Source organism: Lathamus discolor, chromosome W (genome assembly GCF_037157495.1).
Source record: "Lathamus discolor isolate bLatDis1 chromosome W, bLatDis1.hap1, whole genome shotgun sequence".
Lineage (NCBI taxonomy): Eukaryota > Metazoa > Chordata > Aves > Psittaciformes > Psittacidae > Lathamus > Lathamus discolor.
The window spans coordinates 297,249-323,001 of record NC_088908.1 but is presented as its reverse complement, the minus strand read 5'-3'; the positions used below and the strand labels follow the sequence as shown (position 1 = coordinate 323,001).

Below are 25,753 nucleotides of genomic sequence, written 5' to 3'. Positions count from 1 at the left end.
GGAAAGGGGCGGGACTGAGAGTGACTGACAGGCTTCTCCTCAGCGAATCGGAGCCTGGGGGTGGCAATGCTTAACGGGGCCACTCACCGCCACCCCCCGATCTCCAACACCTGCAGTACCGCGTTTTGGCCACATGATGGCAGCAGCTAGCGCCGCACTGAGCCACTCACTTGCCCCCCCCATCTCCAACACCTGCAGTACCGCGTTTTGGCCACAGGATGGCAGCAGCTAGCGCTGCACTGAGCCACTCACTTGCCCCCCCATCTCCAACACCTGCAGTACCGCGTTTTGGCCACAGGGTGGCAGCAGCTAGCGCTACACTGAGCCACTCACCTGCCCCCCCATCTCCAACACCTGCAGTACCGCGTTTTGGCCACAGGATGGCAGCAGCGACCCGTGCCCAGTTTAGAAATAGACATAAATGGCTTAAAACAGGTTAGAAATGGGGGAAAACGGGTTAGAAACAGAAAAAAAAAATGGCTTAAAATGGGTAAGAAATGGGAAATAATATGTTTGAAGTGGCAAAAAATTGGTTAGAAATGAAGAAAAATGGTTTAGAAAGGGCCAAATGGCTTAAAAGAGGATAGAATCGGACACAAAAGGGTTACAAAGGGCTAAAAATGGCATAAATGATGTTAGAAGTGGCAAAAAATGGGTAAGAAATGGTCAAAACTGGCTTAAAACTGGTGACAAATGGGCAAAAATGCGTTAGAAAAAGAAAAAAGTGGTTTAAACGGAATCAGAAACGGGCCAAAAAGAGGCAGAAATTAAAAAAATGGCATTAAACAGGTTAGAAGTGGCCAAAACTGGGTTAGAAACGGTGAAAACAGTTTAGAAATTGCAAGTAAAAGCTCAAAACGGTTTAGAAGTGGGCATAAAAACGTTAAAATGGGTCAGAATTTGGCAAAAATGGGTTGGAAATGGCCAAAACCACTTCAGAAATACAACACCCCCCCCCAACATTAAAATGGGCTAGAAATGGGAAAAATGTGTTAAAAAAAAAGCCAAACTGCCTTAAAATGGGTTAGAAATTACAAAAAATGGCTCAAAACGGGTTAGAAATGGTCAGAAATTGGTTAGAAGTGGCAAAAAATGGCATAAAATGGGTTAGAAGTGGCCAAATTTGGGTTAGAGATGGCCAAAAATGGTTTAGAAATGGGAAAAAAAAGTTTAAGATGGGTGAGAAACAGCCAAAAAATGGCTTAAACTGGTGAGAACAGGGAAAAAATGGGATAGAAATGGCCGTAAATGGCTCCCTCCCTCCCTCCTTCGGAATGAGAGTGAATACAAGAGCAGAGGTTCTGAGACAATCTAATGGAAGAGAAGGTAATACAGTTGAATACGGGGAAGAGAATAGAAGGGAAGAGGACCTAAGAGATTACTAGAGAAGAGCATCCAGGGGAAAAGAATACCAGGGAACATAAGAGATCTAACAGAATCTAAGATTAGAGAGCTGAAGAGCATCTCAGAAGAGAATATAGGGGGAGAGAGTATCATTGAAGAGAAGAGAATCTAAGATTACAAGAGTAGAGAATCTAAGAGAAGCCAAGAGAGAAAAACTGAAGAGCACACAGGAAAAGGGAAGAGAAATTTAGAGAATCTAAGAAAAGGAAATGAAGAGACTGTAAGAGTATACCAGCAAATAAAACAGAAGGGAATCTAAGAGAACAATATGTAAGCAAATATAGAAGAGAGACAGGAATAAGTGAAAACACTATACACTGTAAGACAATATAGGAGAAAATAAGAAAACGTAGGACTACAAAAAAAGGGAAGAGAATATAAAAGAGGGAAGAGACTCTTAAGAGAGCAAAAGAGAAGGGAATAGAAGAGAAAGGAATATCTGAGAAGAGACTATAAGAGAATCTAAGATAAGGGAAGAGAACGTAAGAGGAGAGAATTTAAAAGAAAAGAGAAGGGAATAAAAGAGAAGAGAATATAAGGGAGAGGAAGAGACTAAGAGAATACAGGACAAGAGAAGAGAGTAAAGAGAAGGGAATAGAAGAAAATGCGAAAGGATACAAGAGAAGGGAGAAGAAGAGAATAGAGATTAGAAAAGACTAGGAGAATAGATGGAAAGAGAATATAAAAGAATCTGAGAAAACAGAACCAGAAGGGAAGGGAAGAGACTGTAAGAAAATGGAAGAGACTAAGAGAATAGAGGAGAACAGGAGAGAAAAGAGTACAAGAGACGGGAAGGGAAGGGAAGGGAAGGGAAGGGAAGAGACTGTAAGAGAGTATTAGAGAAGACAAAAGCAATGTGCTCCTGGCTTGGTAAGGTCTTTATTTTTTCAGGACAACTGACTTCATTAAAAGCAGGAATCTTTAAATATAAATAGTCTTGTCTGTCGTGGAGCTCCAAACCTTTGCAGCAGTCATCCAGCTGTGAGAGGCAGCTGCACAAAGGGAATCCTTTCTCTAAGGCGAGCAGCTGAGCAGCGACCTGTTACAGCCACCCATCAATGTCTAGCTGCGCGGCGACACGAATGCCACCAACGGAGCAGATAAGCTCTGGCACCAGCCCCCGAACAGGAGGGGATGCTGCTGCGTGCACGGAACGCAGAGGCAGAGCGCTTGCTGCGTGTGCACCGAGTAGCAAGAGTTTTCCATTCACATCCCCAGTGGCCTTACCTCTTCCTCCCGTGCCACTTTGCCGTGCTTCACTGCGGCACCCGAGGACCTTGTCCCTGTACGGCTGGGTTCGTGAGCACACTGCGCGCCGGGCTGCCCGCATCACCTGCGGGGCTCTGTGATCACCAGGCTGCGGCAAAGGCAGCAGTAGAGAGGGGTCCCTTGGAAATGTGCTGTCTGCCTGCAGGCACCGCGCTGTTACGGCACCTCCTTGAAATCGGGGGCTAAATACACATCTCTGTCCCTGCGAGTGGTGCCCGGGGCTGCCGGGAAAGCGAATCTGTGGACTAGGCTGCGTGTGCTCTGGTCTGTGAGCCCCCCGTCAGCTGTGGTACAGCGGAAGTCCTGTCACTGTAAAATGTTTGGCAGATAATACCCTTTAGGGAACCAGAAACCCGCACTGATGCTACGTGCCTGGCAGGCTAGGAAAGGTAGATACATTTGGGGTTACGCACACGAAAGCTCTACACCCTGCTGCACTTTAAGTGCCATTGTTCTTATAAGCAGATGGCAAAGCAGCCTCAGGCCTCCTGCTGGGCTCAGGGGTCCATCAGCTGCACCGGAGGAGCCTTGCTTTCAGGACGTGACACTCGCTATGCTGGTAAGTGACCAGTTCAAATAGGCTGAAATGCAAGCAAATTTGCCCAGAGCTGGGTGTTACTCCCACTGGTACCGGTACCTGTGGTAGCAAACATTTAATGAGAACCACATGCTGAGCAGACCTCAGTATTTCAAACAAGCCAGTTTCCCCTCCCTGGCTGCATTACACTATGTTCCTCCAGATGAACTGAACGTCATGCCAGCAAAGCACTTTAGCTCAAGGTACCAAAGACGAGCTTCAGCAAGGGCACAATCGCACCAGACACACCAAAGAGCGTGAGGAGGGGAAGCCCCTCCGTAAGAAAGAAGGGTAGCTGTGGCTTTGGGGTTTTAAAGAGACCCTCAGCAGCTGCAGGGAAACACCTGCATGCCCTGGGGTTCTAACCATAGGATCACAGAACGGTTTTGGCTGGAAGGAACCTTTAAAGGTCACCTAGTCCAACCCCTCCCCTGCAACGAGCAGGGACATCTCCAACTACATCGGGGGGCTCAGAACCACATCCAGCCTGGCCTCGGATGTCTCCAGGGACGGTGCATCCACCACCTCTCCGGGCAACCTGTGCCGGTGCTTTACCACCCTCATTACAGAAAAATAATGGGACTGACCTGCAGTGCCCGGCTCTCCCTCCCTCCGGCCCTTGCCTTCTCCTCAGCAGTGCAGCTCCTCTGCTGCAGAGCTGGGATCGCCCTCAGGAAAATCAACTCTGAGCCCTGAAACTGCCCCACGAGTCTCCGCCCACACAAGCGGGTCAGGATAGCAACGCTTTGTCAAGCTGTCGCGCACATCACCTAGACGGAAGACACCGTAAACAAGGACAACACACAGGGAGTACTCTGGTGGACTCCCATCGGGTTAGAAAGACTGCATGGGTACTAATTCAACAAAGACAATACCAAGAGCTGTAAACTCTGCTGGCAGTACCCGAACGTCAAGAGGAAACTGGGGAGCTGCATTGTTACAACATCCAACAGGATGATGAGAAAAACAGTGGTAATTCCCCGCAGAGCTGCTGCAAAACAGCCTGCAAGCAAACCGATTGCTGCTTAGGCAAAAAGCAATGCAATGGTCTCAAATCAGGAAAGCAAATCAAGCTGAGATTTCCTGTGACAATGCTTTCAATTACATGAATGTATTTGACTGGAAGGGAAAAAAACTTCTTGAATTAAGCACGCAAGCAAGTTGAACAAAATAATTCCGACCTTGTTCAAGCAGAGGACGTGGTTTTGCTACGATTTACCGGCCCCAGGTGCTCCTATAGGAGGATCTAGATCTGTCCAGCTGTTGAAGGGACACTCTGCATTTATGCCAATGTAAGAGGAAACAAAGTCCTGCATCCAGATCTTGGGCCACAACTCCAGAGGGACGTGGAGCCGCGCAAGTGAGCCAGAGGAAACCATGGAGATGCTGAGAGGGCAGGAGCACCTCTGCTCCGCAGCCAGGCTGAGAGAGATGGGCTTGTTCGGCCTGGAGAATAACAGGTTCCTTAAGGGGGGGAAACCTTAGAGCAGCTCCAGTGCCTACAGGGGCCACAAGAAACCTGGAGAGGGGCTTTGGACAAGGGTGTGTAGGGACAGGCCAAGGGGGAATGGCTTGAACCTGCCAGAGGGGAGACTGAGACGGGCTCTCAGGCAGAAGTTCTTCCCTGTGAGGGTGATGAGGCGCTGGCACGGGGTGCCCAGAGAAGCTGTGGCTGCCCCATCCCTGGCAGTGCTCAAGGCCAGGTTGGACAGAGGGGCTTGGAGCAACCTGCTCTAGTGGAAGGTGTCCCTGCCCAAGGCAGGGGGTTGGAACTGGATGAGCTTTAAGGTCCCTTCCAACCCAAACCATACCACGACATTTTTCCATCCCTGGTGATAGGCAGGAAGGTGTTAAGTCCCCCGCTCCCCATCCCTCTCTGGGGATGGGCACTCACTGTAGGGGCAGCTCTCCAGCACACAGGGCAATTCTCCTTTTGGAGACAGCCTCCTGGAAGGATGCAGCCATTTCATCCTGTTTCAGGGAAACGCCTCTCCATGTGCTATCATCACAACCGGCCACAAACTTCCCCTTTGTTGGGGGAAGAGAGGGAAACTGATGTGTTTGACTCCTGGAAAAGCTCTGGGCTGTGATGAGAAACATCCTGCACACAGAAAAAAAAAAAAAATCAAGTAGTTTTGGGAAGGCCTGGCAAACTGCTGGACCTCGAGAAGAGCTTCACAGAAACTGCACTTTCCTGTTATTATCAATCATTTGGGCTATACAGGCTGAGATACCAGAACATTGGAGTTACTGCAGATAAAGACTGTGAAGGTAGCATTTTACCCTGGCTGCTCTCCTCAGCCAAAACCACTGCAGCAAGCTGGGTTAATGCGTGGATTCACATGCTGCCAGCACCAATGCAGCCTCTGCTGCTGCTCCTTTCTCTGCACAGTCACCCCAGCTCTAAACCTGGCTCCCACCCACATTTGCCTAGGGGCTCTTGTGCCTCTCAACACTCCCTCATGTTGTCTAGGCCTGAGGCTGCATTGAAGGTGCTGCTCAAATGCTAGAAACACCAGATGAAGGGACAACACTTGCAAGGGAGGCTCTTTAAGTAATACTTAAAAAACTAGTGCTCTGACCACTGTTAATTTTCTTGCAATGCACAAATGAGCACACCGGGGCAAGCTCTCCTCATTAAATTTCAGTGTGACAGAGCAGAATCTCACAGTGTTTGTCTTAAGTGATTCTCTTTTAATAGTAAAAATACATCATTACTTTTACTGTTAAGCAGGTATCCTGCTTGTACAGGTTTACTAGATTATTTTCCATGATAGATAAAATAACCAACTAGAACAGTCAACAATGAGCAGTAACCTCCAGGTCTGTCACCTACGTCAACTGCAGCTGGATAATATCTCTACCCTTTTCTTTATACAGCACTTCTGATTTTGGCAGAATAATGTTTTAAAATACATTGAGACATTGGTTAGCCAAATGCTTCTCTATGATTCTACGATACAACGTTAGGTACAATGACCTACCTCCTTTCGCTAGACAAAGCTCCAGGGGAATGAATATTTCGTAATATCAGAATTAGCAGTGGAATTCAGAACGCTCTTTAGCCAGGCCCTGAAATATTTAACATGAAATAAGATACAACCTCCCCTACCTCGACTTCCAGACAATAACCCAGAAAGGACTGCTTCAGGGAAGCTTACTCTTGCCTACAGATAACAGCAAAAAAAGCATCTGAAGAAAATAACATAATTTTTCAAACCCTTTTTTTGCTCCCCCCAACACATTTTCTTGCTACTTTCTGTTGCCGGGTTTCCTTTTATAGAGAGCAATGATTTATGGGAGAACTCCTGACTTTCAACCAGCTGTAGCCACTGCTGAGATCAGGGAACAAACCTGACCTCAGTTAGGCAGGGAGTAATCTGCTTTCAATCCCTCCCCCCCCGCCCCCCGCCCCCCCCCCTTAAATGAACACAGTATATTTGAGAGTATTTTTCTTGTATAAAAAAGCCAACACAATCAGCAGAAGGATATGAGGGGAAACGACAAAAAATGAACAAACTAAGTGCTCAAAGGCAAAAAATGAGCACTTTTCCACCAACAAATCCTAGTCTAGTAAGTGTATGTGTTATATTTATTAAGTAAAACAGTACAGAAATGACTTGATGATTACACTGAAGCTGACTGAAGTTTCTGCATCTATTTTCACCTTCCACTTGTGCTGCTAGAATCACACAAACTTGCTCTAAGGTTGAAGAGCTGAGAGCACAGTGTCCCAGAACATTTCCTCTCTTAGTTGTGCACAGTGTTTGATTCATAACCCAGATCTTGTTTAAAGAGTCAGCTTCTGTCTGATTTCTATTGGTGTCAGTTCAAATCCTACCGCTGCAATAGGAAGTAAAAGAATTCTCTGGAGTCCACCTCCAGAAGGCAGAGTCTTAAATGCCTGAAGCACACCTCCTCTGACCCTGAGACACACTCATTAATTCCGGGTGCCTCAGAGGTTAGACAACATTTAAACCAGCCCGGCAGTGGTGGACGGTTAGAGACAGCAGGCCCTCCAGCTCCAGCTCCTCCAGCTGAAACCAAGAAGTTTTGGGGAGGCAGTGGTAGACAAAGGGACAGTTTCCCTCAGCTGTGGGGTGTCTGGAGGTTTGCACAGGGACAGGGGAATTAGCTTCAGGTACCACAGATCTGACACAGTCTCAGAATCCAGACCCAGATAGTCAGAGATGACACACTGCAGGCTGTCTTGTGCCAGTGGGATTGTTTTAAATATGCTGCCCTTTTAAGAGAAAGCAGTGAAGCTCTTGTGAAAACCACAAGTGATGACATTTGTCGTGGCTCATTCCACAGCCTCAGGTCAGCATTCAAGAAAATTCAGTGACCTGAATGTAAACAGGTCTACAAAAGATGCACAGAGTTTTTCGTCTCAGTTCTGGGGCCCTCAAGGAGGGGGCATACACAGACAGAGAGAAAAATGCCTCTCCTTATCTTCATCAGGACTTAGTTATCACCTTCTGCTTCCCCATTGTGAAGGCTGAACACAGAGCAAGTAGATTTCCAGGAACACAAGCGTTTTTCACTCTCATCACTACTGCGACTGCATTATGTCCCCTTACACACACACTAGTAGCCTTGCAGAAAAAGTATAAAGAGAATTTTGCCTACTTCTATGACTGCCATATGCAGAGAAGATTTACCAAGGCAGAAACTGTAACAAGATCGTGACTGAATCTCCTGAATATCTATTAACGGATACCAAGTTTAAAGGGCACTCACTAAACGCTAACCATGTTTGCCTGAGCTGCAGGTACACCCTGAAGTCTCTCTGGAATCCAGTACGAGAAACAGTGAGGTCAGATCTGGGTATTCCTTTAATATGGTTGTAACAATGCCACATGTCTGTTAAAAAACAATCAAGATCAAGTGTTTCTGAAGAGTGCAAAGACAAGGCTGGGGTTGTTCTAAACCTTGACAAGTGAAGTGTTTTGCCCTCAGCACGTCAAGTAAGCGAAACCCAAAAACGCATTACTGCAAGACTAGTCAGCTATAACATCACATCTATAGAAAAGCAAGATCAGTGCAAGTGAATGCAGACTAAGCACACTGTGATTAGATAGTTCAGGTTGCTACATCTGGTGCCAAGTACCAGCACAGATGGATTCTTACTAAATTTCGCTGCCATTTAAGCCCTTCTCACTTAACCATGTTTAAACCTAGGCACTAGCTATTCCAGCTACAGCATCTAATTGATGTAATCACTTACTTTCAGTGCCCAAAATTAAGCAATACGTAACTCAGCACATAACTCATTAAGCACATAACTCAGGAGCTTTAAGAACTGGTTTGACACGCTCTGCTCTACCACTGTGGAGTACTTAAGTACTAAAGGATACTTGCCACAGTACCACAACCACACGGAAGTACTCCATCACCTCCTGATACGTACGGACCTTGTGAGGACTGTTAACGTAAGGCTTGCAGAACTGCTTGAAGTAACTCCACTGATTGGGTTTGTATCTGTAGGAAGCCTGAACGTCAGCGTAGGTCACAAACCTGCCTGGGCTCTCTGAGACACAAAGCTGCAAGAAAAGAAGGGTTTGAAATACCATAACTTCAACATGCACACTCTGTGCTTAAAGACAACGCCATCTTTGGGCGACAGTGTCGTGGTTTAAACCCAGTCAGCCATAAATCAGCCATGCAGTCTCTCTCTCACTTCCTCCCTTTTCTTCCCCCTGCTCCCAGAGGGACGGGAAGGAGAATCGAAAGAATATAACTCTCACGGGTTGAGATAAGAACAGTTTAGTAACTAAGGTATAACACAGATCACTACTGCTACCACCAACAATAATGATAAAGGAAATAACAAGGGAAGAGCATACAACACCTCACCACTCGCCAATCGAAAACTCACCTCATCCAGCCTGACCAAACACCTATCGATACCTTGTCCAACCACACAGTGAACTAGCCCTTCTGGGTAACTCTCAGGTACATCCTGGGCATGACTTGCTGTGGTATGGAATACTTCTTTGGTTGGTTTGGGTCAGGTGTCCTGTCTCTGCTTCCTCCTGGCTTCCCCTCCTCCCTGGCAAAGCATGAGGCTCAGAAAGTCCTTGCTCAGACTAAACATCTGAGCCGTAACTAAAGACATCGGTGTTATCAGTGCTGTGCCCAGGCCAAAAGTCAAAAACACAGCGCTGCACCAGCTACTAAGCAGCAGCAAAAAATGACTGCTACTGCTGAACCCAGGACAGACAGACACGCTCTGCAGTTAAAAAGAATGCTATCTTTATACAACCTATGAAATTAAGCCACTGCAAACTGCTGTTGCAGTTAAACAGTAAGCTGGGGTACCAAATGTCTGCCAGAGAGTTCTGAAATCGAAGCCTAAAAGGACATAAGTAAAGAAAGAAAAGGAAGGGGCCTGCTGGACACCTGCACAGGCAACGCATGGCCAGAAGCCTGTCCACAGAGCACCAGGACAGTCTAGAAACAAGAGACTTTCCCAGAAACTAGTCCTGGAACATTTTCAATTCATCCTCAAGTAACCTCCTGTGACACTACGCTCATTTTCAGCCGCACGCAGCGACCAGCCAGGTCAGACATACTCTGTCCTGTAGGGTGCTGGATGCACAGGCTGCGCACTGGGCCATCCACAGCTGTCTCATATATTAAAAGCACTAGGATTCAAAGGGCGTTTGTAAAGCTTTAACGAGACAAACTCCGTTTCATCTTCAGACGGCATAATTTTTAGATGGAAGAAAATTCCGTGAGCAACCCTTAGACCAACTGCTGCCACATCTAAGGCCTTCAGCTCGACGGCCAGGGCAAATCAGCAGCAGAGCACATAAAGATTCTGCCTGTTCTCAACAGGTTGAGACTTTAAATCATTTTGCATAAACAGAGAAGCCCTAAAGCCACCCAGTCTGGTAGCTCGATGCGTCTCCTGCTACAAGCACCTCCCAAGACAGATTGAGATCTGGATCAGCTCCCTCACAATGCTGTCTCTGCATCTGGAATACTAAGCATTTATGAAGAAACCTGATGACTTTACTGCAGCAAGGCTGGTGTCCAAAGTGGGGGAAACCAGAAGAGCAGCAGCAGCAACTGAAGTCAACAGAAAGGCTGTGATGAGCTGGCTGGGGTCCCCCAGGGCACAACACAGTCTATTTGTAGAACAAAAGGAGCACAATGAGCCCTGCCCCTGCTGCTGCTGCTGCTGACCTCACTCGTTTCATGGAGAGAGAATTTCAGTCTCCAGATCTTTCAGCATCTTAATGCTACAGTGAACAGCCTCATTTCCAAACTAACTGCAAGCTTAGATCCGAGGAAATAAACAGGGGATTCCTTGGCTACTTTCTAAATGGCTATTTCCATCTTCCCCCCTTTCCCTACCAATGAAGGTACGGTGTGAATTAAGGGCCCTCCGGGTCACCCGCCCCCCTCCCCCCCCGTTTATTTACTTCCCCCCAGTACCGAGCACGACGTGCTGCGGTACGTATGGAATACGCCTTTGGCTAGCCCAGGTCCGGCGTCCTGCCTCTGCTCCCTCCCGGCTTCTTGTGCCCCTCCTCACTGGCAGAGCACGAGGAACCGAGCAACCACTGAAACATCAGTGCGTTACCAGCGTTATTCTCAGAGGAAAGGCAAAACTCAGCCCTGCACCAGATCCTAGGAAGAGAATTAACTCTGCTGCAGCTGAAACCAGGGCAAAAGGGGAGAGACAAGCACAGCGGCAGGGCGCAGGATGCCGGTCAGGAGCCTCCGAGGCGCCTGCGATTCATCAACGGAGACGAAGGCAGAATCAAGCGCGCCGGGGGCTCCTCACCCGGCTCATCCCCAGCAGCCGCAACCCTGCCGCACTGGGCGCTGTGAAGCTTTCCGCGCCGGGCGGCCAGAGGGCAGGAGACGCCCCTCTGCGCCCGCCCGAGCGGGCCCGCCTCCCCGATAACCCCGGCCTCCCAGTGGGCTCGGATCTCACCTGCTGCCGCCGCTGCCGGGACCCGGACCCGGGCCCTGCCCGCCGCCATGCTGCTCCCGGCAGCTGCGCATGCGGCACCGGAACGGCGCGCGGAGGGACCGGGGCCGGCGCGCGAACGCCGGGCTGCGGCCACGAGCACCCCTCGAGCCCACCCGCACCCAACGCGGGTCCCCCGCAGCCATTGTTCACCGGAAGCCAGCAGCCACCACGTGACCCCGGCCACTTCCGGGGGCAGCAGCGGGGACGAACGCGGCGGCTCATTCGCGGAGGCGGGGCTGCAGTACCGAACTCCGGACACAGGGTGGCAGCAGCGAGAGCGCCGGGCGCCACACGGCGCCTCCCCCATAGCCCCGCTGGACCGATTTTTGCGGGGATTTCCCCTCCCGGCATCCCCCCCGCCCCAACCCTTGCAGACCCAGAACGAAGGGGGTTGGAGTACTTTGGGGCCACCACAGCGGCTCCGGCTCCGCAAGCACAGCCCTTCATGGGAAGGTCTTTGTGGGGGAATCAGCCCCAAATCAGCTGTTACCCCCTTTCTTCAGAGGATTGCCCCCCAATCCTCTACTCACCTGCTCCTCTCTCGAATCACCGCACCCCAAACAACACCACCCACCCCCACACTCCCGTTTTTAGTCCCCGCTGAAGGGGGATAAATCCCATAATGCTCCGCGCTAAAAGTGGGAATAGATCCCATAATCCTCTCCGCTAGGGGAATATATCCCATGAACCTCCGCACTAGGGGGTATATCCCATGATCCTCTGCGGTAAAGGGACTTTATGTCCTGCTTATCGCAGAGGATTATGGGATATACTCCCCTGTCGCAAAGGCTCATGGGATATATCCCTCCTTTAGTGAGGAGGATTATGGGATATACCCCCCTTTAGCGCGTCTCTAATCACGTGGCAACCACTAATACGCGGGTTCGGGTCCGGAGTGGGACGAATTCTGGACCCTCCCCCCCCCCCCCAAAACAGGTCCCAAGCGTTTGGGAAGCCCCCCCACAAATGTTTGGGGTCCCTCCATCCCAAATAACACCAGGAGGCGGCTGCAGTGATGGGGGTTTATTCCATTCGGGGGGGGTCCAATGTACCGTGGGGGGCACGGAGCGGAAACGGGGCGGGACTGAGAGTGACTGACAGGATTCTCAGCCAATGGGTGCCGTGGGGGGGCAGAGAGGAAACGGGGCGGGACTGAGAGTGACTGACAGGATTCTCAGCCAATGGGCGCCGTGGGGGGGGCAGAGAGGAAACGGGGCGGGACTGAGAGTGACTGACAGGCGCCTCAGCCAACGGGAGCCTGGGGGTGGCAATGCTTAACGGGGCCACTCACCGCCACCCCCCCCCGTCTCCAACACCTGCAGTACCGCGTTTTGGCCACAGGATGGCAGCAGCTAGCGCTGCACTGAGCCACTCACTTGCCCCCCCCTCCAACACCTGCAGTACCGCGTTTTGGCCACAGGATGGCAGCAGCAAACCGTGCCCAGTTTAGAAATAGACATAAATGGCTTAAAACAGGTTAGAAATGGGGGAAAACGGGTTAGAAACAGAAAAAAAAAAATGGCTTAAAATGGGTAAGAAATGGGAAATAATATGTTTGAAATGGCAAAAAATTGGTTAGAAATGAAGAAAAATGGTTTAGAAAGGGCCAAATGGCTTAAAAGAGGATAGAATCGGACACAAAAGGGTTACAAAGGGCTAAAAATGGCATAAATGATGTTAGAAGTGGCAAAAAAAGGGTTAGAAATGGTCAAAACTGGCTTAAAACTGGTGACAAATGGGCAAAAATGCGTTAGAAAAAGAAAAAAGTGGTTTAAACGGAATCAGAAACGGGCCAAAAAGAGGCAGAAATTAAAAAAATGGCATTAAACAGGTTAGAAGTGGCCAAAACTGGGTTAGAAACGGTGAAAACAGTTTAGAAATTGCAAATAAAAGCTCAAAACGGTTTAGAAGTGGGCATAAAAGCGTTAAAATGGGTCAGAATTTGGCAAAAATGGGTTGGAAATGGCCAAAACCACTTCAGAAATACACCCACCCCCAACATTAAAATGGGCTAGAAATGGGAAAAATGTGTTAAAAAAAAGCCAAAATATCTTAAAATGGGTTAGAAATTACAAAAAATGGCTCAAAATGGGTTAGAAATGGTCAGAAATTGGTTAGAAGTGGCAAAAAATGGCATAAAATGGGTTAGAAGTGGCCAAATTTGGGTTAGAGATGGCCAAAAATGGTTTAGAAATGGGAAAAAATAGTTTAAGATGGGTGAGAAACAGCCAAAAAATGGCTTAAACTGGTGAGAACAGGGAAAAAATGGGATAGAAATGGCCGTAAATGGCTCCTTCTTTCCCTCCCTCCTTCTTTCCTCTCCCTCCTTCCCTCTCTCCTTGCTTCCCTCCTCCCTTTTTTCCCTCCCTCCCTCCCTCCCTCCTTCGGAATGAGAGTGATTACAAGAGCAGAGGTTCTGAGACAATCTAATGGAAGAGAAGGTAATACAGTTGAATACGGGGAAGAGAATAGAAGGGAAGAGGACCTAAGAGATTACTAGAGAAGAGCATCCAGGGGAAAAGAATACCAGGGAACGTAAGAGATCTAACAGAATCTAAGATTAGAGAGCTGAAGAGCATCTCAGAAGAGAATATAGGGGGAGAGAGTATCATTGAATAGAAGAGAATCTAAGATTACAAGAGTAGAGAATCTAAGAGAAGCCAAGAGAGAAAAACTGAAGAGCACACAGGAAAAGGGAAGAGAAATTTAGAGAATCTAAGAAAAGGAAATGAAGAGACTGTAAGAGTATACCAGCAAATAAAACAGAAGGGAATCTAAGAGAACAATATGTAAGCAAATATAGAAGAGAGACAGGAATAAGTGAAAACACTATACACTGTAAGACAATATAGGAGAAAATAAGAAAACGTAGGACTACAAAAAAAGGGAAGAGAATATAAAAGAGCGAAGAGACTCTTAAGAGAGCAAAAGAGAAGGGAATAGAAGAGAAAGGAATATATGAGAAGAGACTATAAGAGAATCTAAGATAAGGGAAGAGAACGTAAGAGGAGAGAATTTAAAAGAAAAGAGAAGGGAATAAAAGAGAAGAGAATATAAGGGAGAGGAAGAGACTAAGAGAATACAGGACAAGAGAAGAGAGTAAAGAGAAGGGAATAGAAGAAAATGCGAAAGGATACAAGAGAAGGGAGAAGAAGAGAATAGAGATTAGAAAAGACTAGGAGAATAGATGGAAAGAGAATATAAAAGAATCTGAGAAAACAGAACCAGAAGGGAAGGGAAGAGACTGTAAGAAAATGGAAGAGACTAAGAGAATAGAGGAGAACAGGAGAGAAAAGAGTACAAGAGACGGGAAGGGAAGGGAAGACAGACGGGAAGGGAAGAGACTGTAAGAGAGTATTAGAGAAGACAAAAGCAATGTGCTCCTGGCTTGGTAAGGTCTTTATTTTTTCAGGACAACTGACTTCATTAAAAGCAGGAATCTTTAAATATAAATAGTCTTGTCTGTCGTGGAGCTCCAAACCTTTGCAGCAGTCATCCAGCTGTGAGAGGCAGCTGCACAAAGGGAATCCTTTCTCTAAGGCGAGCAGCTGAGCAGCGACCTGTTACAGCCACCCATGAATGTCTAGCTGCGCGGCGACACGAATGCCACCAACGGAGCAGATAAGCTCTGGCACCAGCCCCCGAACAGGAGGGGATGCTGCTGCGTGCACGGAACGCAGAGGCAGAGCGCTTGCTGCGTGTGCACTGAGTAGCAATAACAAGAGTTTTCCATTCACATCCCCAGTGGCCTTACCTCTTCCTCCCGTGCCACTTTGCCGTGCTTCACTGCGGCACCCGAGGACCTTGTCCCTATACGGCTGGGTTCGTGAGCACACTGCGCGTCGGGCTGCCCGCATCACCTGCGGGGCTCTGTGATCACCAGGCTGCGGCAAAGGCAGCAGTAGAGAGGGGTCCCTTGGAAATGTGCTGTCTGCCTGTAGGCACTGCGCTGTTACGGCACCTCCTTGAAATCGGGGGCTAAATACACATCTCTGTCCCTGCGAGTGGTGCCCGGGGCTGCCGGGAAAGCGAATCTGTGGACTAGGCTGCGTGTGCTCTGGTCTGTGAGCCCCCCGTCAGCTGTGGTACAGCGGAAGTCCTGTCACTGTAAAATGTTTGGCAGATAATACCCTTTAGGGAACTAGAAACCCGCACTGATGCTGCGTGCCTGGCAGGCTAGGAAAGGTAGATACATTTGGGGTTACGCACACGAAAGCTCTACACCCTGCTGCGGTTCAAGTGCCATTGTTCCTATAGGCAGATGGCAAAGCAGCCTCAGGCCTCCTGCTGGGCTCAGGGGTCCATCAGCTGCACCAGAGGAGCCTTGCTTTCAGGACGTGACACTCGCTATGCTGGTAAGTGACCAGTTCAAACAGGCTGAAATGCAAGCGAATTTGCCCAGAGCTAGGTGTTACTCCCACTGGTACCAGTACCTGTGGTAGCAAACATTTAATGAGAACCACATGCTGAGCAGACCTCAGTATTTCAAACAAGCCAGTTTCCCCTCCCTGGCTGCATTACACTATGTTCCTCCAGATGAACCGAACGTCATGCCAGCAAAGCACTTTAGCTCAAGGTACCAAAGACGAGCTTCAGCAAGGGCACAATCGCACCAGACACACCAAAGAGCGTGAGGAGGGGAAGCCCCTCCGTAAGAAAGAAGGGTAGCTGTGGCTTTGGGGTTTTAAAGAGACCCTCAGCAGCTGCAGGGAAACACCTGCATGCCCTGGGGTTCTAACCATAGGATCACAGAACGGTTTTGGCTGGAAGGAACCTTTAAAGGTCACCTAGTCCAACCCCTCCCCTGCAACGAGCAGGGACATCTCCAACTACATCGGGGGGCTCAGAACCACATCCAGCCTGGCCTCGGATGTCTCCAGGGACGGTGCATCCACCACCTCTCCGGGCAACCTGTGCCAGTGCTTTACCACCCTCATTACAGAAAAATAATGGGACTGACCTGCAGTGCCCGGCTCTCCGTCCCTCCGGCCCTTGCCTTCTCCTCAGCAGTGCAGCTCCTCTGCTGCAGAGCTGGGATCCCCCTCAGGAAAATCAACTCTGAGCCCTGAAACTGCCCCACGAGTCTCCGCCCACACAAGCGGGTCAGGATAGCAACGCTTTGTCAAGCTGTCGCGCACATCACCTAGACGGAAGACACCGTAAACAAGGACAACACACTGGGAGTACTCTGGTGGACTCCCATCGGGTTGGAAAGACTGCATGGGTACTAATTCAACAAAGACAATACCAAGAGCTGTAAACTCTGCTGGCAGTACCCAAACGTCAAGAGGAAACTGGGGAGCTGCATTGTTACAACATCCAACAGGATGATGAGAAAAACAGTGGTAATTCCCCGCAGAGCTGCTGCAAAACAGCCTGCAAGCAAACCGATTGCTGCTTAGGCAAAAAGCAATGCAATGGTCTCAAATCAGGAAAGCAAATCAAGCTGAGATTTCCTGTGACAATGCTTTCAATTACATGAATGTATTTGACTGGAAGGGAAAAAAACTTCTTGAATTAAGCACGCAAGCAAGTTGAACAAAATAATTCCGTCCTTGTTCAAGCAGAGGACGTGGTTTTGCTCCGATTTACCGGCCCCAGGTCTTCCTATAGGAGGATCTAGATCTGTCCAGCTGTTGAAGGGACACTCTGCATTTATGCCAATGTAAGAGGAAACAAAGTCCTGCATCCAGATCTTGGGCCCCAACTCCAGAGGGACGTGGAGCCGCGTAAGTGAGCCAGAGGAAACCATGGAGATGCTGAGAGGGCTGGAGCACCTCTGCTCCGCAGCCAGGCTGAGAGAGATGGGCTTGTTCAGCCTGGAGAATAACAGGTTCCTTAAGGGGGGGAAACCTTAGAGCAGCTCCAGTGCCTACAGGGGCCACAAGAAACCTGGAGAGGGGCTTTGGACAAGGGCGTGTAGGGACAGGCCAAGGGGGAATGGCTTGAACCTGCCAGAGGGGAGACTGAGACGGGCTCTCAGGCAGAAGTTCTTCCCTGTGAGGGTGCTGAGGCGCTGGCACGGGGTGCCCAGAGAAGCTGAGGCTGCCCCGTCCCCGGCAGTGTTCTAGGCCAGGTAGGACACAGGGGCTTGGAGCAAGCTGCTCTAGTGTGAGGTGTCCCTGCCCGCCCGTGGGCAGGGGTTGGAACTGGATGAGCTTTAAGGTCCCTTCCAACATGAACCATTCCAGGATTCTGTAAAATGCAGAAGCGGGGAGGATAACTACAGGCAAACTACAGACCAATTGGTGAAAGCAGAGGGTAAATGGATTTCCTCTCTTGGCAACGTCTGAGGAGCATCTGCTACAGTTACCAGACATACCTCCGCTCTCCTCTGTTGCTTCCCATTAGCAGAAACCTCTTTTCTTTCTGGTCTTGCAGCTGAAATAAAGAGGTTAAAAAATCTTCTGGAGCTCCTGAAAGGGTCTGTTCCGGCACGCACAGTGTCCACGCGAGAGCACGCTGCTCTGAAACAGAAGGGTTCTTTTATTTACCAAACAACAAGAACCGGGTTTTTCTTCAGCTCAAGAAACCGCTGATGTGAGTCCACCACAGCACCAACACTGACGAGGCTGACAGGCTGGTGCGTCTAATACCAGCTATCACATCTTCCACCTCGCTTAGCTTAGGTTTCAGCACAGCTGCTAAGCACCACTGCTTGCCACCAAACACCGGTTTGGGAAGGGCCGAGTGGAAAGTTCTGCCGCCATTTATTTAGCCAGCAGATCGACACTGAAGACCAAACGGGGATAAAATCTCCTACACAGGAGGAGGAGGTGCCAGAGAAACCCTTAAGTACCAGCGAGCTGGTGGCGCTGGGCACCAGCCCTGTACACGTAGCCTGTGCCCATCCTGCAGCCCCACAGGCTGGCCCTGCTCCTCCCGGCCGGGATGCCGGGCTGCACGGCCCCCACACGTCCTGCCTCTGCTGACACCTGCTGCCGACTCTGTGGCCCTAAACCTACAGGTAATACCACCTGGGGTTCATTCTCTCTTGCTCTCTGTGAACTGCTGCTCAGGGTCCTGCTGGGGCGGGAGGGAGGCATCAGGTACCTGGTTTCTGCGTGGCAGCGCAGCCCCTGCGATGCAGACATCCATGCAGGAGGTCGTCATCTCTTGCAGTTTCTGTGCTTACTCCAGCGTATTCTCTGGGCACTTTACCTGCAAGATCACAGTGCGTTATTTCCTAACAGGAGCTGGGAATCGGAAGCTAAACCCATTCTAACACGGGAAACAAGTGATTCAAAAAACACCCCTTTTATGACCAAATGAGCCCTTGCATCCACTCCCAGGGTCTTCTGAAGCAGTTCCGTTGTTAGGGTGGTGACATTACCGCTTTCAAGGGATGCGGTGACAGGTGAGCCTGAAAGAACACAGGTTTCAAGATAAGAAAAGAAGAAAGTGCTGTGCCTTAGGTCACTGTATTTGAGAGCTGTGAACAACAGCAGCAAGGGCAGAGCAGGCAGTTTCCAGATTTCTTTATGCTGTTTGGAAACAGCGAGGAAAAGCCCCTCACCTAAGCACTGTGGCCCTCACCCAGAGCTCTTCGACCCCAGAGGCAGTGTGTCCGCTCACTCTTTCTGGCTGTGCTTCCCTGCCAGGTCAGCTCGCTGCCCAGGGCCTGGCCAGCAGCGCCCATGGTTGCATTAACACCCTCGTGAAGTACTGCCCTGCCCAAGTCTAGTCTCCTACCTGTGCAGCATACATACTACATCTTTGCTGACAGCTACCCGTCCCTTTGAGAGGGAAAACCACGGCTGTTGCCACACATGTGGCAGGTTTGAGGGCAGCTGATGCAGAAAGTGCCACGCTGTACACCATGCTTCCCGCCCTGTTTTCTTCTTCTTCTCCTCCCTCTGCTCAGTCCAGGTCCCTTCCCTCACACTGAATGAAGGTCCTCATTCTGCCTTTTAAAGCATGTTTTCAAAGAGAGCGAAAGAAACCAGACACAAACTGTGCCTGAACTGAAAAATCGTCCGCTGCTTAAGGAGGCTGCGTGAGCCTTGTCGCCCTTGCAGCTGTCAGCAAGTACACTGCTATTAACTACCCTTGGAAAGCAAAAGGCTTAGGGTCCCCGTTAGCCCGTTCGCCTTTACGGCGTGCTGTCAACGCTCACAATGGGCATCACTTACGTGTCCAGGCGAGAGGTGTTCAGCAAGGAAGACACCTTCTGCTTTCAGAAACAGCACAGAGGGCCTTCAAAAACGCTCTCTCCTGTAGGATCCCCTTCTGGGCTTCTGCATCTCACTGGTTATAATGAATGCCTGTTGCAAACAGATTACCATGAAAATGTTCCTTACTTTGAAGAGAGACGAAGGTTGAGCCGTATCAACCCGTTCTCCTACCGTTAACCCAGAAAGCAAACTACTTACTTGTTCTGCAACCCCTGTCACGTTCCTGGTTTCTGCCTGTTGACATGGGGCACCCTGCCCGACTTCCAGTGAGCTCCACTGAAGTCGTCTACTCTGAAATACTGAAAAACAGTAATGCGTTCGTGCCTGTGGCCTCCTGGATAGGCCTCCTAGGATGGCAAATAAAACCTGCTGTTGAGATACCATTTGCTACTGTTTCGTAACCAAAGAATTTCAGAGCAATTTCTCCTTCCCCAAGCGCAGAGTGTTCTACTCCAGGAAGGACCACAGGCGAGGCGCTCTACTAAATAAACTAAACAGCTTCCATGGTTTCAGCCCAGCCAGCAGCTAAGCACCACACAGACAACCCTTTACTCCCTGTCGATGCCAAAACCAGTGTAAATGTGCTCAACCATTTATAGTTGGCATTCCTACACAGAGCCAAGCTTGCTGCATTTAGAGCTGTGTGGAGTGAGTGTTTTTCTCTTGTAGGACGCAAACTGAGGCCTCCCACTGTTTGTGTTCTACATTAAAAACATTAAGTGTTTCTTTTTCTCATTGTCAACTAGAAATCTGTTGACGTCGCAATCCCAGTCATCGTGAAGTCATGGTTTTTGTTGTTTGCGCTGACTTCTAGGAAAACAAAAAAGGAAGCATTTTTAGCAAGTGATAATAAAGCTATGTCATAGTATTATATCTAGAAATAAACATTCATTCATCGCCATTATACATCAGAGACCTCTATGACTAATGCTAAACTTATACCAGAGATTGCGCAGAGAGACTCAGCTAGCACGATATAAAAGCTGCCTTACAACAGGCTACTTACACTGTAACCCAAAAACGAGCAAGCAACTTCCCGATTACCTGAAGATGCAGACGCTACCTGGGACAAACGTGATTATCTGCTTTACATGCCAAGCTATAATGTTTGTTAACGGTGGGTTTCCAACACCCGTCTTCAGTCAGAACAAAACCTCAGCTCCGTGAGCGCTCCCAGTAAATGGAACAGCGCCTTTGCCACAAGAAACCATGCAACCTGGCCCATGACAAACTAGCAGCCATCACACAGCACTGCAATAGCAAACCCGGAGGACAGCGACACTGCGATCCATGCATCTTTCCGATTTCCTTGCACAGGAGCCTCGCTCGCAATAGGAGGGAGCGGCAGCCACAGTCCAGCAGAGCTCCAACAAGCAGGGCCGGACCACTGCATTCTGCTAATGCTTCAGCAAGACAGAACCTCTCTGTCCCTTGAAAGGAAAAGATGCTGGCAATGGCTTAAACTTTAAATGAGGAAATTGATGCTGCAGTAAAAACTCAGGCTGTGGGGAGCAGGGGGGACGCAAATAAGATGCAAAAGAACACGCAAGGAAAGCAATCCGGATTCTTGCTTCTGTGTGAGCAGCCATCAAATGCAGCAGTTTGGGCCCTTCTAAGCAGAAAAGGCAGGGGCTGGCATGAGGCATTATTTCACTGTGTTGATGCTGTGGGAGTAGGAAGACGGCTAGAGTACAGACAGACCTGCAAGGCAGACAAGGCAGAGATCTTGCCCGACAGAAAAAGGAGGCAGGAAGCCCATCAAACCTGTCTATTAGCCAACTGTACCAGGAGCACAGGAAAACCTCACGAGAAGGGCTTTCTTTGACAGAGAAACAACCTCAAGCAGGACACCAGGCAGAGCTTACAAAGGAAGGAAAAACTGTACAAAACACAGTTAAATCTTAGAAATTAAGAAGTACAAAGATCAAACAGGTCTCAGCAAATTCCTCCCTTAGACATGAAAAGTTACCTACAAATTACAAGCAAAGAAGTGAGATCACCTAGTACTGCTGCTGCTGCTGCTAAAAACAGCAAACTTGTCCAGGTAAGGCCTGAAAACCACCCTATTGCTTTCTCACAGCTTTCAGTAAGAATGAAGAACCCAAAAAGTCCAGAATTTTAAAGGAACTGGCACATGAAAACTCACACCAGCAACGAGGCTTTTAATAAGTCAGACCAAACAGGGTCGGGGGCAAAGACCACCAAACAGAGCCCCTGCTCTTCGTACAGGCGCCGGTTCCCAGCAGTGTCCCCAGACTACCCCGACGGAGAGCTGCCAGCAAGGAAGGGAGGAAACAGCCCACGTCACCTGCACTGTGCCACACGGCGACAGCGCTCACAGGGCTGAGACAGGCCGAGAACTGCTGGGGCAGGGGACACCACCAAGTGAGCATCACTGGCCCGACACAGAGGGGATAAAACCTGCAACTGGATGGAAGAAAGGAGCCATAAGGAGCTGCAAGAGCCTAGAGGGTAGCTGGTACGGAGCTGAGGTGGAGAAAAGAAAAGCACGAGGAACCTGACCCAGTGCTGTCCAGGAGTCACACAGAGACCCAGGAGCCGCACCAGGAGCTGCACAAGGTCTCTGCAGGTAACACTTCTTCACAGCTTTGCCTCCTGGTAGCTGGTGCCGAGTTGCTCTGACATATCCTGGTGAACGTGACCATCACAACCAGCTGTTTTGTGCCCGGTAACATGGTATGTCCCTCCCTTGAAGCCTCACCAGGCCCACGGGAGACACAGCTGCCCTTGTCTGGCGACCACAGTGCCAAGCTGCAGATGGGAAGCATCGCACCAAAGAGATGTTATGAGCTCAGCTCCCTTCGGGCTTCATTTTGCCTGCTCATGGTCAATACTGCTAGTGATTGCCTCGATACAGACACCAGGAATGTGTGGACAACATCTGAGGATGATGCAAAGCGCTTTCTGTACAGTGGTGAAACTTTCACAACCCAGGAGTGGGGGACTCGGAAAACTGAAGTACTAACAAAGACCATGACATGAAAATGACAGTGGTTGGGGATCAACGAGCTGGGCGTACTAAGTCAGTAACTAATTTATAAGCTTCCACCAACAAGCAGCCTAAGAAAGGCAAAATCCGTCCCTGGAAACGCAAGAGAAGCGTTTAAACCAAGCTCTATGCCGAGTATACTCTAATGACAAGGAATTAATCTCAAAGGCTGGTTTGTAATGCACAGACAGACAATGCACAAACACTTCTGAAGCTGCTTTAAGACAACCTGGGAAGTGGGAAGGGGAAATGCGCTTGCCCAAGACAGCAGTTCAGGGTACTGCAACCCCAGAGCAGTCACAACGTCAGCAGGTACAGGGGCACAGTGTCACGTGTTCTCGGCATTGCTGGCGGAACAGAAATATGGCACGAGAGAATTACCGTGATTCAGAAGTGACGCAAAGACGCGACGTGAGAGAAGGGAGGAGAGAGGGGATTGGGTGTTGCTAGGAGACTGCTGTGAGGGTGACGCCTGGTGGGGAGAACGGGCATTGCATAGAGCCCCATAGGGCCCGAGAGAGCCCCAGAGAGCCCCATAGAGGCCCCGGAGAGACTATAGAGATCCCACAGAACCCCATAGACAGGTCTTGCGCCCTAAGCCCGCCCCATAGCGCACCTTGTAGAGCCCCACAGAGAGCAGCGCCAGGAGCAGGAGCCCCCCAACAACCCCCCTAGCATGTGGGGCAGGAGGCTGGGGGGCTCCGAGTGCTCCAGCTGGGTCTGGAGCTGTGGGGCAGAAAGAGGGGGATGGGGGGCTGCCCCATAGAGACCCCAGAGGGACCCACAGAGCCCCACAGAGACACATAGAGCCCCACAGAGACCACATAGGGAACCCCAGAGACCCCACAGACCCCCCATAAACCCTCCATAGCCCTGCACAGACACCCACATCCCCACTGGACCCCATTAGCCCAGGAGGGGGGGTGGTGTGTCCTTGGCTGACTGCCCCCCCGCGGCCCTTTACCGCCCCCTGCAGGCCACACTGCAAATCCCTGCCTGCACCCCCCATCGACACCCAATAGAGCCCCACAGCGCTCCACAGACGCCCCATAGCGCTCCACAGACACCCCATAGCGTGCCATAAACACCCATAAGCCCCCTTGACCCCCATTTCCCACCTCCTTCATCCACCCCATAGTGAAGTCCTCCCCGACCCCAAAGCACAGCACTTCGGGGGGGCTCCATGGGGCCCATTTGGCACCAGAGCTCCTTACACAAGGCTGCGGCGCAGTTCTATGGGGCATAGATGTGGGACAGAGCTTATGGGGCCCATAGAGCCCCATAGGGACCCACAGAGACCACCAGCACATCAGGTAAGCGAAACCCAAACATGCGTTACTGCGAGACTGTTCAGATATAGCATCGCACCTATAAAAAAGCAAGATCAGTGCAAGTGAATACAGACTAAGCACACCGTGATGAGACAGTTCAGGTTGCTACATCTGGTGCCAAGCATCAGCACAGCTGGATTCTTTCTAAATTTGACTGCTATTTAAGCCCTTCTCACTTAACTGTTTAAACCTAGGCACTAGGCTCTCCCAACTACAGCATCTAATTGATGTAATCACTTACTTTCTGTGCCCAAAATTAAGCAATACATAATTCAGCACGTAACTCAAGAGCCTTAAGAACTGGTTTGAGACACTCTCCTCTACTGCTGTGGAGTACTTAAGTCCTAAAGGATACTTGCCACAATACCACAACCACATGGAAGTATTCCATCACCTCCTGATACATACAGACCTTGCGAGGACTGATAACACCTGGCTTGCAGAACCACTTGACTATCTTCATACAACCCATGAAACTAAGCCGCTGCAAACTGCTGCTGCAATTAAACAATAAGTTGGGGTACCACGTGCCTGCCAGAGAGTTCTGAAATCGAACCCTAAAAGGACATAAGAAAGAAGAGGAAGGGGCCTGCTGGACACCTGCACAGACAACACACTGCCAAAAGCCTGTCCACACAGCACCAGGACAGTCTATTAACAGGAGACTTCCCCAGAAACAAGTCCTGGAACATTTTCAATTCATCCTCAAGTAACCTCCTGTGACACTACGCTCATTTTCAGCCGCACGCAGCGACCAGCCAGGTCAGACATATTCTGTCCTGTAGGCTGCGCACTGGGCCATCCACAGCTGTCTCATACATTAAAAGCACTCAAAGCATTCAAAGGGCGTTTGTAAAGCTTTAACGAGACAAACTCCGTTTCATCTTCAGACGGCATAATTTTTAGATGGAAGAAAATTCCGTGAGCAACCCTTAGACCAACTGCTGCCACATCTAAGGCCTTCAGCTCGACGGCCAGGGCAAATCAGCAGCAGAGCACATAAAGATTCTGCCTGTTCTCAACAGGTTGAGACTTTAAATCATTCAGCATAAACAGAGCAGCCCTAAAGCCACCCAGTCTGGTAGCTCGATGCGTCTCCTGCTACAAGCACCTCCCCCAAGACAGATTGAGATCTGGATTGGCTCCCTCACAACGCTGTCTCTGCATCCAGAATACCAAGCATTTATGAAGAAACCTGATGGCTACTGCAGCAAGGCCGGTGTCCAAACCGGGGGAAACCAGGGGAGCAGCAGCAGCAGCTGCAGTCCTCACTGACAGTCTCAAGGGAAAGGCTGCGATGAGCTGGCTGGGGTCCCCTAGGGCACAACGCGGCAAGGTCTACTTGCAGAACAAAAGGAGGGCAATGAGCCCTGCCCCTGCTGCCGCAGACCTGACTCATTTCATGGAGGGAGAATTTCAGGCTCCAGATCTCTCAGCACCTTCAAGCTCCAGTGAACAGTCTCATTTCCAAGCCACCCGCACGTTTAGATCAGAGGAAAGAAACAGGGAATTCCGTGGCTGCTTCCTAATCGGGTGTTTCCACCTCCGCCCCTTCCCCTGCCAGTGAAGGCACAGTGTGAATTAAGGACCTCCGGGTAACCCCCGCCCCGGGTCTTTACTCCCCCCAGTACCGAGCCCCTGGCGCTGTGAGGCTTCCCGCGCGGGCAGCCAGCGGGCAGGAGCCGCCCCTCTGCGCCCGCCCAAGGCACGGACGGACGGGCGGGCCGCCGGGCCCGCTCGCCTCCCCGATAACCCCGGCGCGCTCGGACCTCAGCTGCTGCCGCCGCTGCCGGGACCCGGACCCGGACCCTGCCCGCCGCCATGCTGCTCCCGGGCGCTGCGCATGCGGCACCGAAACGGCGCGCGGAGGGACCGGAGCCGGCGCGCCAACACCGGGCTGCGGCCACGAGCACCCCGCGGGCATGTCCGCACATCAACCCGCAACCGCGGCGGCCACCACGTGACACGGGCCACTTCCGGGGACAGCAGCGGGGACAAAGG

At 50.2% G+C, this 25,753-nt stretch overlaps 2 long non-coding RNA genes across 7 annotated transcripts; both read right to left on the bottom strand.

The window, feature by feature from the left end:
* Positions 1-14,618: 14,618 nt before the first annotated feature.
* On the bottom strand, positions 14,619-15,071 carry LOC136004310 (uncharacterized). The gene is made up of 2 exons (XR_010608378.1): positions 14,992-15,071; positions 14,619-14,797 (listed from the first exon to the last, which is right to left on the bottom strand). It is a non-coding gene; the product is annotated as an uncharacterized LOC136004310 (long non-coding RNA).
* A 3-nt stretch (positions 15,072-15,074) lies between these two features.
* Positions 15,075-25,717, bottom strand: LOC136004308 (uncharacterized). 6 transcript variants are annotated; one of them, XR_010608371.1, is made up of 7 exons: positions 25,522-25,717; positions 19,610-19,710; positions 19,370-19,501; positions 18,291-18,600; positions 17,560-17,704; positions 16,198-17,432; positions 15,075-15,614 (listed from the first exon to the last, which is right to left on the bottom strand). It is a non-coding gene; the product is annotated as an uncharacterized LOC136004308 (long non-coding RNA). The 6 variants fall into 6 exon arrangements; XR_010608372.1 differs by having other exon boundaries at positions 15,076-16,380; XR_010608373.1 differs by lacking the exon at positions 16,198-17,432 and having other exon boundaries at positions 15,078-15,670.
* Between the last annotated feature and the right edge of the window lie 36 nt (positions 25,718-25,753).